Below are 20,152 nucleotides of genomic sequence, written 5' to 3' on the forward strand. Positions count from 1 at the left end.
GGTGTTTCTTGTGTTCTTTGTATCCTTATGTTGAGATCAATCTCTTTGCTCGCCTATGTATTCTCTATTGTAAACTACATTTCATACTGTAAAACTCAGTTTTTGAAATCCTATGTGCTATATTTTTAGCTTTGTTTTTACAAGGTTTGTCTGAGACTGTTTTGTGTTTAGAACTCGGTTCGTATGTAGTACGTTTTACCTGTTTTAAATTGTTCTGAAATATCCGGCACATAAGTGATTGAAAAAAAAACAGAAAATGATCTTTATTCTGATTTACTAACACTAGAATGATGATGATTTCGATAGCATTGTTTAATTACTGATTGAGGCTATAAATTGCGTATGACATCCGATTTTAACTTCTTAAATATTCCTCTTTTGATTCATCTTTATCTGAGCATAAGCTCTATTAAATAACGAGTACGCCACTTCTTCTTTAATATATTTCTGATTGTTTGATTGATATTTGAAATATTTGTCTGTTTGCTTTCTTTAAAAACCCGTAGTCGTAAGAATATCATTATCTCTAATATACACATAAAAAAAAGAAGTTTGTTTTGGACTTCCTCCTAGAAGGAGAAATACTGATTTAATGTGAATTCAGAAAACTCATTCAATTCAGGGTCATTTCAAGTTTTAGTCCTTTCATTTAATATTTGGTTTCTTTGAGACGTGATTCAATGACCCTAGAGTTTCTGGGCTGGTGCAATTGTAAATAGATAACTTCAGTGATTATGAATTCTCTACAAAATCACTGATTGTGGGTTTTTTTTTTAGAAAATTCCTCAATTCTTTTATATAAGAGTGAGTTTTTGATTGTAATGGTGTTAAAATGTTCAAGAGGATTATTCTCTGCCAGGCGAATCACGATATCTAATTATAGACCGGAGAGGGATGCTAGATGTGTGACTCTGGGAAATGCCAGACATATGGGGATTTTGGAATGGTGAGGAGTTATTTTAATTTATCAGAAAAATGAGCTGTGTGTTTTGTGAAGGTTTTTCGTTACTTTACTTCAAAGGAACCAATTGGGTCTTTAAAACTGTACAATTTTAAGTATTTAAAGTATACGAATTCTTTTCTTAATACGCTATTAAATATGCCTTTATCAGCTAGTAAGAATTTGAACATGTCATCACCCAAAAAATCGTTATAGCCTTTTTCGCCTATATTGTCAAATTTGGCTTAGTGGGAAGAATTTTCCTGAGTAAAAGGACTAGGCTTGTCTTAACGAAACCGGTCACTCTGACCTCAGATATACTGTAAAATGCTAACTCGATTCCAGTGCCACTACCGATTTTTTCCACAGAAAAGTTTAAAACACTTGGATATTGCCGCTTTATGGAGGATTTATGAATAGAGATTCATTGAGAGTGATCAAAAACTTAAGATCGTGTTAGGCCCGACTCAAACTCCAAAACAAGATTGCAAAACAAGGGGACCTCAATGAATCCGTAAGAAAGACGAACTACGCGACCTTACCCACAAAACATCGGCCTACGACCACCACTACAAAAACCCTAGTATCCTTGGATCGCAATTTGGCAGTCGTTGGAAGTCGAGGCCTAAAATCTGATTAAAGGGCTGATAGAAGATCCATCTACACCTGAATAGCACATTAAATGGCTCTAACTCCACCCGCTCTGGTAACTGTACTGCCTCCGCCCTTTGCTCTTTACCACTTCCCACTACCAAAGCGACCCAGCTCAACCCGCTTGTGGGGAATATCCTGTCCGTGCCTGCCTCATACCTACCTATCGTTGATGCTTGTTTGTTCCTTTTGCTTGCTACATACCCTAGATTTTAGTTTTTAAGTTTTATGTTGGTTATTTAAGTGAAGTTTAAATGATCAGATTGTAGATCTCTAAACGCAGTGTTACTGATTTAATATATTAATGAACGATAGGAAATGTCCGGAAATCATGTTTTCTTCACAATTTTCGAAAGCAAACTTAAACAACGAACTAATACTGATATTTATCTGTATAAATGTTTCAGATGAGTGAAGAAACAGACAATATGATGCTGGTGAGTTGAAGCTCTTACGTACTTTCCGTTAGATATGGTACGATTATTTTAAACCTGTAGTTAGTATAAGTATAGTTAGTTTTCAAACCCCTTTCCGTAGTTTAGTACTGCATACATATATTTAATTTACATTTTCAAAGCTGAATGTTGCAGGATGTAGCACAATTAAATTGATTTCATTAAACCTTGACAACGTAATTATGTACCGTATAACGATAACACATGGGGGTGTTGACTTCTGAGGTCGTAGTAATAAATACTCGATTTGCAAAAGTTTACTTATAAGTTCAATTTAATTTACTAAAACTTACAAGCACCACTTTTAGATGGTAAATGAAATGTATGTATTGCCAAGTTGCTGCCATTTAGAATACAAGAACTTAAAAACGTATTATCTGATAGGTGAGCCTAAAATATCCAGTGTTCTTTGGAATTATGCCTACGATATTTTACTTTATAAAACATTAAGCTTTTACTTCCCTTCGCAATGTGTAGACTCACAATCCGGGTGTCGGCGTCTTGGCACGAGACAATGGCGCTGTAGTCTAAGAAGGGTTATTTCTAGTCGGTGGTTACTAGAAGATGAGTAGAAGTTATGAAACTGGTAGCCATCTACTCAAATAATATGTGCCCTGTGAGCCGTGAGACACGTAAAACTCGCCTAAAACAAATTCGCGACGGTATTAGCCATTTAATGATACAAATTTACTATTTATAAAAACGTGTTCGCCATAAAGACGACGCCACAACCTTTATCTATCTCAATCAAGCAAATAAAAGATCTTCAAGGGTACGTTACTTTACTATTTACAACTTTACTTTACGTTACATTCATTTTTATATGTTTGGGCATCAAAGGGCTAATTTAATAATACGAAAAGATAAATTTTACTTGCGGACAAAGCGCGCGAGGTCTGTTCGGTCACATAATTGGGCTGCTACAAAGGGTTAGAAGAAAATATTCATACGCGTGCCAATTTGGTAGTTATTCCGCCCAATAATTTAGTTCCGGAACATTGGATAAAAATAATATTAAATTATACTGGCTGACTAGGTTGTGAAATTTACATTATATGAAATTTAATTAACCAATTAACGGTACCATTAATAACAGGCAATTAATCTGACAAACCTCTTAAAATGTACCACTGTGTTTTTAGCTTATACTCTGAGTTAAAACACCTTTCAATAATTTGGTACAGCATACATATATTTAAATTACATTTTTAAAGCTGGATGCTGCACGATGCAGCACAATTAAATTGATTTCATTAAACCTTGATATTACAACGTAATTAATGACAGACAATTAATCTTGTCTACATACAAATAAACCAATACAACGGAGTATCGAAAGACCCAAAAAGACATAAGGATGTAGGTGTATAATGTAACAAAGTAACCTCGTTACATACAGTGGCAAAACATTCGATTGTAGGACTGTAGGTCCACGCCTAGTTTGACGAGGGTGACTGACGTCACTTTTCTGCAGGGTAGGACAGTTAGTCCACGCCGACACCTGTGGACTAACTGTCCTACTTTTCAAAACTGACCTGGCCGTGCATTAGTTTTTCTACCTACACTTATTCTTTATTTTAGGCAGTGATGCTTCCACTAAATTCGCACAGCGTACTGCTAAAGCAGCAAATATTACCAACAGGTTACTCAAGCTATCACATAAGAAGTGGATTACTAATAGGGATTATATCTTAACGAATTCCATATAGCAATATTATTATATTACTATCTGATTAATTTTGGTTGGCATTGTCCTAATGAATCATAAACATCTACATTAAGTTTGTATTAGTTATTCCTTATATTGGACCAGCGTTTGTATAATACTGTATACTCGCCTTCGGCTCGCTGGGGGCTACGCCCCCAGGCCCCCAAAGTAAGTGCCTTAAATTCGGGAATAAGAGTGATTTGATGATGGGTAAAATTCGGACATGAGGTCATACAAGAAATTCCCAGGGGGAGGGGTTTAACGTTACCGGGGGTTAAGACATCAGGGGGTTATCTGGTCATACCAGGAACTTCCCAAAGGGGGTAAAGAGATTTCGTGATTGGTAAAATTCGGACATGAGGTCATGCCAAGAAATGCCCTGTGGGGGTTTAATATACCGGAGGTGGTTAACACATCAGGGGGTTTAATTTACTCAGGAGGTTATCTGGTCATACCAGGAAATCCCGGGGGGGGGGTTAGTGCTACCGGGGGTTAAGACATCAGGGGGTTTAATTTACTCAGGAGGTTATTTGGTGATACTGGGAAATTCCAGAGGAGGGGTTTATTGTTACTGGGTGTTAACACACACGTGGTTCTCTTTTAGAGGTTGTTGTGTGTGTTAAAATAAATAAATTCTCTCTGTCACTATCTACTATTGACGTTTCGCTAACGCTCAGCCAATTCCCTAGGGGGGTTGTAATCACTCGGTAACGTAGTAATAATTGTTCAATCCGGAACCAGAATGAATTGAACAAATAAGAATAGCAAAAAATTTACAACAACCAAAATGTGCATTTAAAAAAAACGATAAATATTTTACCATTGAAAGCGATTTACAAGCTTACTAAAGGATATAAGACAAAAGGCTACCGGACCTTTTTTATAGATCTCATAGTTTTTCTAGTTACTGAATTATAAAGATTTAAACTTCAATCAACGGTTCGGCTGATATCGACTCCAGAAACAAGGTTTTCACGTATCAATCACAAAATAATTGCATTTAAACGCGTTTTGCGGTCGAACCATTGTAGATAGGTCAAAAAGTCACTAGATCTTTTTTGTAGATCACCTCATTTGCTAAATCAAACTTTTGTTTCATTTTAACTTCCGACCAACAGTTTTGCCGCTATCGACACCAAAAACAAAATGTCAACGTAAAAATTACAAATAAATTGCACATAATCACATTTTTCGGCCAAACCAAAGGAGATAGGGCAAAAAGTCACTGGACCTTTTCTGTAGATCGCGCCATTTGGTAATTTGATGGGTTAAATCAATACTTAAAACGCGTTATGCGGCCAAACCGTTGGGGATAGGGCAAAATGTTACTGAACATTTTTTGTAGATCAGGGGGTTAATGTCAGTCAGTTACACATGCGGCTGTATATATATGGGATACCAGTAGACACTATAATCGTTACAGACATTCTTAAGTTAGAAATGGCGTAACTAACCTGACTTTATTTTATGTATATAATTTCGTTTCATTCTTTTTGCTGTCTTACTGAAAATTATTTAGCAGATATAGAGTTTAGATCTCGAAACATCCATTCAAGTGCTGCAGTGTGAGTACGACAATTCCTTATCAACCCCTCGTCAAAAGAAACCCGTGAGTCGGACAGTGGGTCCCAGGCCGGGACCGTGGACCTACTGTCCACCCCTTAAGAAGTAGGTAAGAAATGCTTCCGGCAGTTTTATGACGTGACCTACAGTCTGTTTACCAAAACATTCGAAGGTGGATTAAACATCCGGGAGGTTGAAAAGAGCCCTAATCACAAAATTTAGAAATTTGTTTGTTTATAAATGAATTTTCAATCTAATTGTACTTTTTTAATTTTCTTAGTCACTCAAATGTGATTGTAAGCATTCATGCTTGCAAACATTTAAAACTTTTCAAATATTCGAGACTTGCGTTCTTAGCATAGTAGTTCAGGGGCTCCAAAATACAAAATCAACAATTAAGTTGAGTTTTTTAATTGCATCTTTTGTATTAAAATTTAAAACCAATAAACTGTTTTGTAACATTATATTTGGTTCATTGCATTTTCCAACTGCTTTAATCAAATAAATATAATGTGTAGGTTACATTACTATTAGTTAGAAATTATTCTATAATCGCATGTACCATAGATCAAATCACTATTATAATTGCGTACGCCAGACGTCACATGACAAGTATCAGGCTTGGTTGAAGTTACATGCACAATTTCAAGTCTGTAGCTTATTTTTCATTCTCGATATCTCCAACAAACAGACAGAAAATCTATTGCTATAAGTTATATTATATTTTGTATATTCGTAGCATTAGAGATCAGTAGGACTAAATTATTTTCCGTGGGGGTTCACAGCACCTAATCTAATAGCACCTAATCTCACAGTACCTAAAATTTAACCGTCTAATAGCACCGATTCTCATAGCACCTAATATTATAGTACCTAATCTCACAGCACCTAAGGAAATGCCCGAGAGTCGCACGGAACCTAAAGATCGTGCTGGAGTTTTATAGCACCTAATATCACACCACCTAAAAGGGAGTGGTGGGGATCGTCGGAGGGGTAGGCCGCCACCACTCTCCGTGGCCAGTGGGCGACCGTCCGTTGAGTCGCGTGGTTAGGGGGGAGCTCTGAGTTGGTTATTGACACCTGCTGTGCGGGTTGCATTATCGCGCTCGCCTGAAGAATTGAAGGCGGTGGACGTTTCGTTGAGGAATTTATATTATGACATATTATGTTATTATTACCGAATCCCGGCGACCTCTCTCACACACACTAAACATCTCACTTAAAACGTCTACCACATTAAAATATACCCCTTTATTACATCTGAAAAAGTTTGACGGCTTAGGTAGTATTAATCTATACATTATAGCGAAAGTGAGATATTTTAGATATGTTTATTGATTGTGATAATCAAAAATATGAAGAAAAAACACAGTTTTCTTTTAAATTTAAGCTTTCTCCAATTTAACTCCTCCTAATTCAAAAATAATTATAGTTAAAAATATAATATATAATTAGTTGTATGTCTCTTAAAGAACGACATACTGATAATTCAGAGTTCTAAGTTAATAATTAAAGGCGTAACAAGTTTTTTGGGAAACTCATTAGACTTGTATTTATTTATAAATCACGCAATGCTTATTACTAATAGTCTTTACTTATGAGTGAGGGTGCAGAACAAGCGAGGTACACAGTAACTGTGCCGGAACCTTACTACATTATGGCTTAATGAAACACACATACCAACTTGCCCCGTGTGCCAAAATCACAAGGTAAAATATCGACAGTTTTATTTTTCACACAAACCACAACAGGAAAATGTTTAAATTAGGCTTGTATGATTCTGGTAAATATATTAATTTAAGGAAAGGCAATTAAATTATCCATTTACCCAAAACAAACATTTAATTAAACTTATATTTGTAAATTCACTAACAGATAATTTGAGGGAAATAAATATTCCTCAAAGCGAAGCGGCCGAATACCTTCCATAATCCCATCACCATCGTCTTTGTTATCGGTGTTATATTTTCACTGTTTACCTCATGTTCACTGACACAGCCTTCCGACGAATTTCTGTCCCCCAGTCAAAATATTAGTAGTCTCTCTACAGCCTTCCCTGCAATCATTTATTGGTCCAAGCGTTATCAATAACTATTTTTTTATTCTCTACAACTTTCATCCAACAATCAGGTGTAGTCTTTTCCAGAGCTTCTTTACAAATTATGTGATAGAAGTAATAGTGAACGACTTATTATTTTTGCGATATGTAAATTAATTTGAGCCCATATTAGTTCGCGTGGAGCTTGACTGTCAATAGAAGTTCGGCTTTATCATATCTGAACTAAAGTGACTCCTTTCTAGTAAACCATCCTGTAATTCCCTCCTAGGTGCTTTACTTATTCATTTTGAATTATACAGTGTATTATACACAGCAATAACTACATCTTTCATTAATATAATCCACCCATAGGGGTAGAAATGGACTTGGAATTCTTAGAAGACCTTCCCTATGTCCTATGTACATAAAATGTGGCACACACATCCTCATAACTTTCACAGAAAATCAATAGCGTCTTTATGAAGATTAACTACCATAGCGACTGAAATATAAAATTGCAAACCCTAGAAAAAGTATATTATTATTTTTCATCTTCCCGCTATCAGAAAAAAGTTTAAATTTCACACACACACACACACACACACACACACACACACACACACACACACACACACACACACACACACACACACACACACACACACACACACACACACACACACGAGTTCTCGTCATATAAATTGATTATACAACGTATGTTAAAGAAGATAAACCTAGATTACTCGTTTTCATGGAAGTAGTACCCGCTATAAAAAACTACGTTTTGCTTTGTAAACTTCCCTTCCTTACTTCCTTGTAAACTTCCTTTGTAAACTCGGGGAGCCCATTGCCTTGATAATGTTTTTTTAGTCTGCCTAGATCAGGTTATTTCATGCAACATCTTTATTTTTCTTTCTCGGATCGTAATGGGCTTATTTTACATATTCAAAAGAATACTTTGTCTGAAACATCTAAAACCTTGCTAAATCCAAAAGTACAAGTGACACATTTTATTTTAATTTTTCCAGAATCCTCTATTGATGATCTGACAAACCATTTGTTTTCACATGATTGGAATGTCGTACTTAGTAATGGAAGAGTATTCTCTACCCAAAAACTCGTTCATGCATATTTCTCCATTTCAGTTCATAAATAAACATTTTTACTCTACAGTGAAAAAAACAACGTTCCACATTTAGTGAGATTAAAGGTCGAAATCAAAATTATTGGTATAGTGGGGAACTGGACCAAATGAAAGAAATTTTTGTTTTTGGAGAAATCGACAAAACTTTCTACTAGTGACAGGCTTCGTGTTAACTATTTAAATCTCTAGAAATGTTATAAAAAGTCCGTAGAAGATGCGAACTCACAATGTCGCAAAAATATAAAATAGCAGTAACCAATATAAGGCCTTGGGAGAGGTTTTTAACGCCAATATAAGGCGTTTTCGGTGCAGATAAACGAAAATACAAACATTTAGCATCTCAATCGACATTATCAATAAATATCACTCTAGGTAACTTAAACCATTTGTTTTATCAATTCGGTTAACACCAAATAAAGGGTAGTATCAAAAAGCCTCATGTTAATAGAATGAACTTAATAAGAAATTACCATATTTTGAAAGAAAAACATTTATCTTTGTAGAAGTCTCAATTGATGAGGTCATTAAAGCTGTCAAAAGAGTTAAAAACTCAGAAAGCAAAGACATTTATAACAAATCTAACAATATATTTTAAAGAATTTACCATACGTTTTTGAACCCATTAACTATATGTATATCTGCCCGATTCTTAAGAAAGGGTCTAGGAGTTTCCCTGAGAGCTATTGCCCAGTATAAATTTTACCTGTCCTGTAATAATAGAAACTGTTTTACATGATGAACCTTTTGCGTATCTGGAAAATAATATCAATCTAAATTTATTACAATAGAAGAGGTAAATACACCATTGATGCAGTTTATTCACTAATTAAGGAGGTCCTAAACACTTTTGAGATTAAACCCTTTGCTCAGGTAACATATTTTGACTTGAGCAGGGCCTTAAAACTTAACTATTACGGTATTAATGGGAATCCGGCTTTAAAGAGTTCTTTAAAGACTATTTATCTAACCGCAGGCGAAAAGTTTGTTTCTATTAATGGAAATCGGTCCAACAATTTGGTGATCGGGATTGTTGTACCTAAGGGTCAGTCCTGGGCCCTATTATGTTTTTATTATATATAAATTAATTTCCTACCGTTGTTAGGTTAAAATCTCTTTTATATGCTAACGACACAACTCTTTAGAATATCCATACAAACTTTGACAAACTACAAGTTCTTGTCATTGAATCAGTTGAGAAAGCCTCAGTGTGGTTTAGATCAAATGGATCTTTACTAAATGAAGTCAAAACTCAAAACATTTTGTTTACTTTACGACAAACCCTTACAATTGACACACCAAATTATTTCTTTTCTTGTGCTAAATTTCTAGGAATATTTTGGTAGAGTAATTTTTTTACTTAGACGTATTATAAATTGTGTTACTGAAAAATATTTTAAATCTGCATACTATGCCTATTTTTAATCAATAACAAGGTATGGCCTAATATTATTGGGTAATAGCGCTAAAATTAATGAAATCATTATCTTGAAAAACAAAGCTATCAGAATAATAACAAAATCACAACCACTAGAACACTGTGAACCACTTTTTATTAAGCTTTGGTGGAAACTTTTATAAATTTATATATTTTTGACTCAGTATTGTATATTACAAAAAACATGTCATCATTAATTTTGACTAGCAACTTGCATAATTATAATAGCAGAAATGAATATAATATTGTTATTGAGCATTGCAGATTAAAAAAAAACAAAATAGGCAAGTTATAATTACTTAGAAGACAAATTGCAATATTTGTTGTATTTTTCACGAGGCACTCCTGCTGCGTGCCTCGTAACTGTGCAGTGTGCCTGATTCAAAGGTATATACAATAAAAAACCGAGATTGAAAGCCTATTTTTGTTCTATATTATAAAATTTTATTTCTTTCCTATGTAATACATCCTGTATAAATAGATTACAATGAAATGCATAATATGTTATTAATAGTATCATATGGAACATTTTAAGAGGTATTGAGATTGCGTCCTAAACAATTAATAACTTTGATCCTAAAAAATCAGGAAGATTAATTTTAACAACAATCAGTCTACAAGTAGACTGCGGCAAACTTCTTACGACGCAGTGGGAGGACAGAGTAGTCGATCTCACTCAGTATATACCAGCAACAAAAGTGTTAATATACGTTTTGATGTTGTCTTGCACTGCATGTCATGTTATATGAGTCTTCTGAAGCCTTACTGTATACTTGTTCTCAGTTTTTTCAAGTAATGTTCTAATTGGTTTCTGATTTGTTTAACATGGTCTCATACATTCATTTTTAATCTATGAATGTTCAGCTTTGACAATGTAATTTAAACATTAATTTAAATTTGTTATGCAATCATTACTAAGAGAGATATTCGCGCCAATACACCAAAATTCAGAGATAGCAGGCTGATTAATAATTTTTATAAAGACTCATAACAAGTTGTTATTTTCTTTGAACAGCCAAAACAAGACACGCTTTTATAAGTGCGTTACTGGCGCAATCTGTAATAAGATATATATCCCACTAATATTATAAATGCGAAAGTTTGAATGTTTGGATATTTGGATGTTTGGATGTTTGTATGTTTGGATGTTAAGATGTTTGTTCTCGAATCACGCTGAAACTGCTATACGGATTGTGCTGAAATTTGGAACCGGTATAGCTTTTGGTCTGAATGAACACTTAGAGTAGCTGTTAACACTATCAGCTGAAGTTTATCAAAGAGGCAGAAACATGTGTTTACATTTAGATTTGAGTAAATATTGAATTATTGTAAAGTGCTTAATCAGTAGTGTAATGTAGATTGCAAATACGAAGTTATTTAATTTTAAATTTAGATTGCGCCAATGATCAATAATCCATCTAATACAATAGAAATGCTATTTATACGCTGTTATAACAACTACCTTATTGTATAAAGCTGTGAATGTTTGCACATAACGTAATATAATCTGGTTAGTTCCTTTAACATTGTGTATGGCCTTTTTACTGTAGTTATTGAAAAGCAAATGGAGATAATATTGCCCTAATACTTGAAGCATATACCCCTAATACATATTTAGCGATCGGTAAAAATATCAAAATCACTTAATCATCAAAATTTAACCTAAGTTAGATTCCGAAACCAACATATGAGACCATTGTTTTGGTTAGTGCAACAGCATAAATCAATTGTGGAACTATAAATAGATTAGACCGGGGGTGAATTTAAACGACCAGAACAGACCCATATTGACCGCAGCAATTTTTGAGTTGTACGATATACTTTCGTCATTGGGATAAAAATGCAAACTCTTATTGTTACTGAAGCCATCGAAGAACGTCAATAAATTAACATGGAATGTGGGAGGGAAATACTAATCTTATAAAAACTGTTTCACTTTACGACTTCAGGATCCCAAATCTCTGTTCTTTAAACTTAAATCTAAATTGGATCAGGAGATTGGAATAGCTTTGAGTGACTATCGATTATGTCTAGACTGTTTATTATGTTATAGAAAAAGAATACATAGATATATTGTCCAGTTTTTCAACAGAAAACTGCGTGCGAAGCCGCGGGTAACTGCTAGTATATATATATATATATATATATATATATATATATATATATAAGTATATATATGTATAAGTATATATATATTTAAGTATATATATAAAAAATTTTGCTGTCTACGTATCTACTGATCAACCACCGTTCTGAAATTTAATTTGTATTAAAATGTTTCTGCCTGTTTTACGAACACGAACTGAGTGTCAACAACTTTTAAATAATCAGTTAAAATTCGATTATGAAACAATATTAGAATAGTTTTCAAATTGTATAATATTCCAGGCAACAATTTTGATCCACCTCTTATAAAATTTCTGAAGTTTCAACGGATTACTAAAAATTTGTCGAAATAAGAATATGTTGTGATTCATGTTGTGATGTGTAATATGTAGGTCTTATTTGTAATCGTACTATGGATATTATTTCATATAAGCCCATAAGCCAGATTGAAAGAATTTAGACATCTTCACCTTTTTAAAATGTATACTCATGCCATTGATAGACAACAATATGCACTTTTTAATAGAATATTAAAATAATATTCTTAAATCAATTTTTCAAGTTCAAGTTAAAGTTCAATCTTCTTTATTATCTAAAAATACATAATATAAATAAAATTTACCTCCCAGTGCACCTCAAGCCGCGCGTGCGGGAGTTCAGTTGAATCATAATTACAATTATCTTAGTGTTCATTGTTCAATTCATATTTCCATAACATTGTCTTCACTTAAACTAAATTCATAAACTAGCCAAAAGCAGTGTAAATCTAATAAATGGTATACCAGGAGATTATTATAATATCACTTAGAATAAAGCAGCATTAACAATATGTACAAAAAAATGTAATTATAAGCATTACAAATTTATAAGCAATAATAAATAGAAAAAAAATTGTATGGGCTCCTTAAATTCACCCATTTGTTTCTTAAAAGTAATATCATATTTTTCAAATTGAGCCTTAACGGTATCCTCCATTTTGACAAAACTTCTTCTTGCAATTTGGCCAAAATGTCCTTAGTAATTGTTTATTTTTGCTATTTACTCTTACCTGAGCAGCAGTTCTTACACTTCCATGATTCACGACGTACTTGTCCCATGCGATTCCATGTGCTTTCTAAAATATCAGCACACACGAAGTGTAGATTTGTTTTACATTGAGAACAAACAGGCACTCACATCAGGCAGAAGATCGTCGCAAACGGCACAATCACTCATCTTGATAACACGGAGAACACCATTGAGTTAAATATTAAAAACTAATATAATCCATTTTTGTACAGTTTGATTTTTTTACTATAAAAAGCTCAGGTTAGTTTCGTTATTTTATGGAATGAATGATAGAAATTGCAGTTTGACTTATAAGTTTATATAGTAATTATAAAATAAATATATGTTTTAATGCAATGTAAAGAACCTCCTATTTATTAACGCTTTATGAAGAATCGAAAGGCCTTATTGAAATGGTTTGTTGTGCGTCCGTCTGTGTGATAACTCTTATTATAAAGGCCCTAGTGACTTCAAACTTGGTACATATGCTCTTATTGGTCTAAATAAGAACTCTATTGATTTTAAGATAAAGAAGAATCGTCTGTGCGCTACCACTTATGTTACACTCTGTCGAGTCTTTCAATGCTTCTAACATCGTTCGGGTTATTTTAAGTAATCTCGTATTTGGTTCACAAAAACATCATATATGTATAGTGCTTGTATTCATTATAACACTTATCTAGCAGTTTGGCATGAAATAGCTAGAGTTTTCGGCTGAAAGTATAAAACTCGTGAGTCAAATTTCACTGTTATAGAACATTAGGAGGTTAAAAAGCTAAACTATAGTTCTTCTAATGGTTGAAATTCCCTATGGATGTTACGTTTTAATCCAAATAAATTTGCTTTTTATGTAAGTCATGATACTTACGTGTATAAAATATTTACTTTGTCTGACGTAGGGAAATTGCAGAATAAGTGATGAATGATTTAAGGCTTTGCCTATTTTTATATAGATTTGAATGCAAATTATTACCGGTTTTCAGTGCACGGAATATACGATTTGAACACATTTAATTCCAATGACGATAAAAACTTATATAAAAATGTAAAACACAATGAAATTAGATGAACAAATAATTTACATTATTGGATTATGTGCAAGATTTGCAGTTTGGCCTAAACATTCATTCAAATTCAAGGTAAATAATTTTTGGTGCCATTATTATAGTTGAATTAAAGACAGAAGGGTATTGAGACCCGGCAGCGATGGCCGAGGTTCGGGGCTCTTCGGGACCGGTCGGCTACAGTGTTGCCAAGTTGTTCTGTCTGACTAGATCATCCACAGCGTTCACATAAACCGCTTCTAGGTAGGGGTGGTTCGCAGCGGAAATATGTGGACACATTTATCGAAGCGATAAATTAATAGCGTTCGTTGTTTTGAGAATTGTTATTTTATAAGTAATTGAGTCAGAAATCAAAACCTCGTAAAGGATTTTTACTGAAACCACGAGTGTATTATTGAAAATATACATAGGCCTAATAATAATAATTTGAATATGGTACATTTTACTGTTATTAATAGTAACCTACAAAACACCAAGGAGTATAGTAAAACGAACTAAAATTATATTCGTTAAGTAAATGTAAGTCTGCTGAGTTATAATTATTTACTCAGTCTTATCAGTCTTAGCAAATCCATTGAAATGACCACTGTGCCGCGGTCAAAAATCAACTTAAAACAAATAAAGATACTGTAGTTTAAACCTGATGAAGCTCGTTTAGGATAGTATTTTTAACCAATAAAAGGTATCCTGTTAAAACCGTTATAGGATAATAAAATTGTTAATTGTTGAGTCTAAACTTAAATTGCTAGGGTGACCAAAATGCAAAATTTGCGACTAGGGCGTCAATCTGACTATGATATGAAATTTCCTTCAGTTAATTTTTTCGATCAACTTAATGTAATCTAATTACTTGACAAAAAATCTGTAAAAATATTTCGAAACTTGTTATATTTTAAATTTATTACTAAATGTTACTAACTGTAAACCACAGGCACACTTATCACGCGAGTGCCGGGGCCTACCGCGTTTTTTTATCACTATTTCAGTGCCCTGAGACATGGTACGGAATTAACAGTAATTAAATAATGTCTGTCACAAAAATGTAACACTAGAAAGTACGTGCGTACACTTGTCTTCCAAATAAGGTTTAGTCTTGAAAAAGACACACTTGGCCACGAACACACGGAAGCGCAATAACACCACACGAAACAACATACATAACCAACAACCAATGACGTAATGAAGCACGGTTTGCTACTGCGCATCACCCAGCTGATACCTACCGGATGACAGGTACAACAGAGGAGACGTGACAACGCTGCCTCCGTCGAAAAGGAAAGTGCTCGGCTGTGATTGGTGGAGCGGTAGGGCGAGCCTTCGTGAGGCAGTTCGGCTGTCTTCGGTCGAGCTCGTCCCAATACCCTTCTGTCTTTAATTCAACTATAGTTGTAATCAACAACCGCCGCACGCCATGCGCACGGACCCTTCTCTTGTGCGAGGAGACAATTGTCTATCTCGTGTCGCCTCGCCTTGTGCTGTCGACTGCTCGCCCTGCTGTAGAGGACAGTAATGGCGGGTCGTCGGGAGCGGGGTGAGGGGCAAGGTTGGATTCTCCTCCATCCCCTCTGTCCCCACCAAGGCCCCTTTGGAACAAAGCGAGAGGTGCTGTGACACTGAAACTTGAAACAGTCTCACGGCACCTAAACGAACCGTGGATCGTTGCACAGTACCTAACCTTCTAGCGCCTAATATCACAGCACCTAAATGACGACTTTTTTTCTGTAGGTGGTATGAGATTAGGTGCTAAAAGATTAGGTGCTATGAAGCCGCACCTTATTTTCATCATTATGTATTACATAAATATTTCTACGCAACCATAAAGTGGTGTTTAAAATTGTAAACCAAACATATACTCATATATTATGATCTTAAACAGAATTTGTCAGTTACATTACTATAATATAATTAGGGAAATTTAGTATTTATTAATGATGTCACGTGCCATGTTAGGTATTTAAGTTAGGTAGTTGTCATTGATTTTGTCATATTTCTTTCTATAATTATGTTTTTGGTTGGATATTTATTCACAAGTTTCTTTTTTAATCCCCTTAGTTTATTACAGCAACTATATAACTCTTATTACAGCTTTTGTAGCGTATATATTAATTTATTTACTACCAATTAAGCTCGTGTACAGCCTGCCCTTCCGCCGCCCCTCCAATACCGACCCCGGATACTGAGAAATAGCTTCGTCTTACCTGCTCCACTCTCTATCAATCTTCCCCAGCTAATGCTTAAAAATACACGGCTCCTAAATGACATTTCTACCTAGAGATACATTGTGTGTGTGTGTGTGTGTGTGTGTGTGTGTGTGTGTGTGTGTGTGTGTGTGTGTGTGTGTGGTGTGTGTGTGTGTGTGTGTGTGTGTGTGTGTGTGTGTGTGTGTGTGTGTGTGTGTGTGTGTGTGTGTTGTGTGTGTGTGTGTGTGTGTGTGTGTGTGTGTGTGTGTGTGTGTGTGGTGTGTGTGTGTGTGTGTGTGTGTGTGTGTGTGTGTGTGTGTGTGTGTGTGTGTGTGTGTGTGTGTGTGTGTGTGTGTGTGTGTGTGTGTGTGTGTGTGTGTGTGTGTGTGTGTGTGTGTGGTGTGTGTGTGTGTGTGTGTGTGTGTGTGTGTGTGTGTGTGTGTGTGTGTGTGTGTGTGTGTGTGTGTGTGTGTGTGTGTGTGTGTGTGTGTGTGTGTGTGTGTGTGTGGTGTGTGTGTGTGTGTGTGTGTGTGTGTGTGTGTTGTGTGTGTTGTTATTATGCACAACACACACGCGCGCGGATATACATATATATTTTAAATACTGTGACGTATACCGCCACAGGGGGGTGAAAGTTTGACTCACTTGGCTGTTGTGCTGAGGTCCACCTCAATACGGCGGGTGATGATCGAAGGGGGGGGGCGGTGTTGTGGAAGGAACAAACACTTCAACTGCTGTATAACCGATATTTAATACAAATATAGCTGCTCACTGGCTCCAGACGCGACCACACTCCTATCTAACTCGCAGATGAACCCTAACCGACAAATTTGTGACGTACAGAAAGCGCGAGTCTGACCTAATGACCCGACCGGGGAAGGCGGCTCACATAGGACCCCTGGTGTGGCTCTCGCTGTCGTCTACATTCGTACCTCGCACCACACTGCCGCTGCTGTCCACTCGTTCTCCGCACTCCATCCCTCCTTTCGTGGCCCCGACGATGGGAGGGGGGTACCCATCGTCACAATACATTTTTTTCTAGCCAATATTGTTGGTTCCGGCTATTGTTCTGGTCAAGCACACCATACATTTCGTAAACCTTATAATTTCCTGAAAAATTTTTTTAATGACCTTAATAAGTCACAAGTTAAAATGTTCAATGTTTCAGAATTACATTTAAGCGATCAGAGTTTTCCACATAGGCAACTATATATTGCCCTTTCAAGGCTTACTTCCAAGAATGAACTGCTCTAAATATTCTTGATCGGTGAAATAAGGAGAAATAAACTACGACACAAAAAAATACAATTACAGGGATAAATTACAATGGCCTATATAAACTTTTTACGTATTCTTCATCGTGGCCAAAGAGCAAACTCGAACCAGAAGTAATTATAGACGTGCAAAGCCTAAGAAATAGCAGGGTATATATACAGGGTGTAAAAATAGTTGAGCTGGCTATTCATTTTCAGATTTTATTTGTGATTTTAAGCTCAAAATAAAGAATAACTTTTTTTCCAATTTCCACCTTGTTTAGGTGCTAGCCACCATTTTGTACGAGTATGTTTTATTAGAAAATTATTATCTCTAAGACTAGTAAAGCTACAGAAACCAAACTTGACACAAAGATTTGAATAGGTAGAGGGAAAATTTAAAACATAATTATGTTATTTTCTTTAATATTAACAAAATGGCGTCTGGTGAAAATTTTAAAAGTTAAATAACAGAAAACTAGTATAAGAAATGTACTAGATATCAACTATTTGGGAGTTGTATTGCAATTCCAACGGTACTTGTTTCAACGGAATCCGTCAAGGCGTTAACGAGCACGACCACTTTAAACATACGCTTGCACAAGCTGATTCCGAGAGTTTCTAATGGCGTTAAATGTTTAAAAGGACTTTAGATAATTCCCTGCAAGCTTGATTCACGGGAACTAATTATAGATTGGAGAGATACTAAGCATTTCGCTTTATGAAATGCCAGACTTGAGGATTTTGGAATGGTGAGGAGTTTCTTAATTTATCTGTAACGTGTGTTTTGTGTTTTCTGGTTTTCGCTTCTTTTCGTTCAAAGGAGTGGGCTAGGTCTTTATTTAAATGTATAATTGCAAGTATTTAAAGTTTCCGAAATATTTGATTTACATCTACTACTCTACTAATTGAGCAAAAGACTAGCCTCTCATCGAAACAGATCACCCTGACTGTGCAACTGCCAACCGATTCCAATGCCTTTGCCGATTTTTGCCGCAGAAAATTGTTTGATATTTCCGCTTCGATGAGTATTTAGTAATAGTTTGGACATTTTTGTATTACTTGCACTCGTTTTCACTTTTACCATCTGTAGGAATATCAATTTCTTTATACCTAAATTTTACAATTTAGAGATTTAATTTTCTTGTTTATTTCGAAAACAATTTTACATCTATACAGGATGCTTTCAAGAATGTTATTGATTCAAGAATATACCGATCAAGTATTTAAATTAAGCTTGTTACACTAATTAGGCCTACTATGTTTGAGAAGACTTCTTTCACGTTGACAGTATGCAATTATTTCTTTTGGCTTTTTTGCTCTCAAAAGGATATTTCAACCATACAGGCATAAGGTCTTCAACCGTACATTTATGCAAACAAGTTAAATAATTAGTGTGTTTAGTCAACTTAAGATGCAAGCTCTCAAGATCTTTGTTCTTTGTGTTATGTGTTTACAGATTCCGGACCCGTTCGGTTTTAATAACTATTGTTTTGTGTTTGTTAAGTGTATTTTTTATAGTTGCATGGAGTTGATTCCTGACTTATAAGTGTCACAATGTCTGGTATTATTTGTTTATCGTAACCTAGATTATAGTTTAACTGATATAATTAATATCTGAAAGATGGAAAATATCCGGTAAGTCATGTTTTCTTCACAGTCTTTAAAAACAAACTTCAAATGAAGAACCTAATACTAATATTTGTTTGTATAGATGCTGAATTCAAACGCCTTTTCGTCCGCATACCCTTAGTCAAGTTTTACGTAAGAGTATGTTATAAATATTTTAAACCTATCTATCTATCTATCTATCTATATATATATATATATATATATATATATATATATATATATAATATATATATATATATATACGTTTTTATTCTATTAAATTTTTAGTTACATTACAAATTGTTAACATTACTACTATATAAACAGTACATGGAGATTTAATATTAAACTTAATGAGTTCAATATTTGTATAACATTAAATAATATTAAAAGAAACTGTGTCAATTTTTATTTAAGATGTATTGCGGTATCCCGTGTGATGAAGATAGCCTTGTTCTTAAATAGCTCTGTGAAACAAAAAGTTTATAATTGTAAATTAGTGTAATGTTAACGTTAGTTATAAGAACCAAACATGGTTAATCTATAACATTATATTTGTAATAAATAGGATATTAAGAATAACGTTTGATTCTAATGTCAAGTTCATGCTTATACTTCAAATATACAAATACTATTGGCTGTGTGGAATTAAAATTATTGGAATGACTCTTACTTCATTACGATCCTAACTTATAATACCATTCCCTAGTCAAGCAATATTACCTTCGATTGTATTATAGTGCAGTCATTGAAGCGAAAAATACGGTCTTACCTCCGAACTTTTTATACTGTGAACCGATTTGCATGAAATTTTGGAATTAGGCTAATTATTATTACCCTTAACTTTAAAAGTGAAAATTATCTGAACTCTGCCTATTATTTTTAAGGGGTGTAAAGAACCCCTTAATGGAAAAATTGACATTGAGCCATTTTATCGCTAGAAAACATGTCTAATAG

At 34.6% G+C, this 20,152-nt stretch overlaps 1 long non-coding RNA gene across 1 annotated transcript; it reads left to right on the forward strand.

Moving 5' to 3' along the window:
• Positions 1–1,225: 1,225 nt before the first annotated feature.
• Positions 1,226–19,834, forward strand: LOC124374161. Its single transcript, XR_006923526.1, has 2 exons — positions 1,226–2,065; positions 19,299–19,834. It is a non-coding gene; the product is annotated as an uncharacterized LOC124374161 (long non-coding RNA).
• Positions 19,835–20,152: the final 318 nt, after the last annotated feature.

This window comes from Homalodisca vitripennis, unplaced genomic scaffold, assembly GCF_021130785.1.
Source record: "Homalodisca vitripennis isolate AUS2020 unplaced genomic scaffold, UT_GWSS_2.1 ScUCBcl_7389;HRSCAF=15064, whole genome shotgun sequence".
Classification (NCBI taxonomy): domain Eukaryota; kingdom Metazoa; phylum Arthropoda; class Insecta; order Hemiptera; family Cicadellidae; genus Homalodisca; species Homalodisca vitripennis.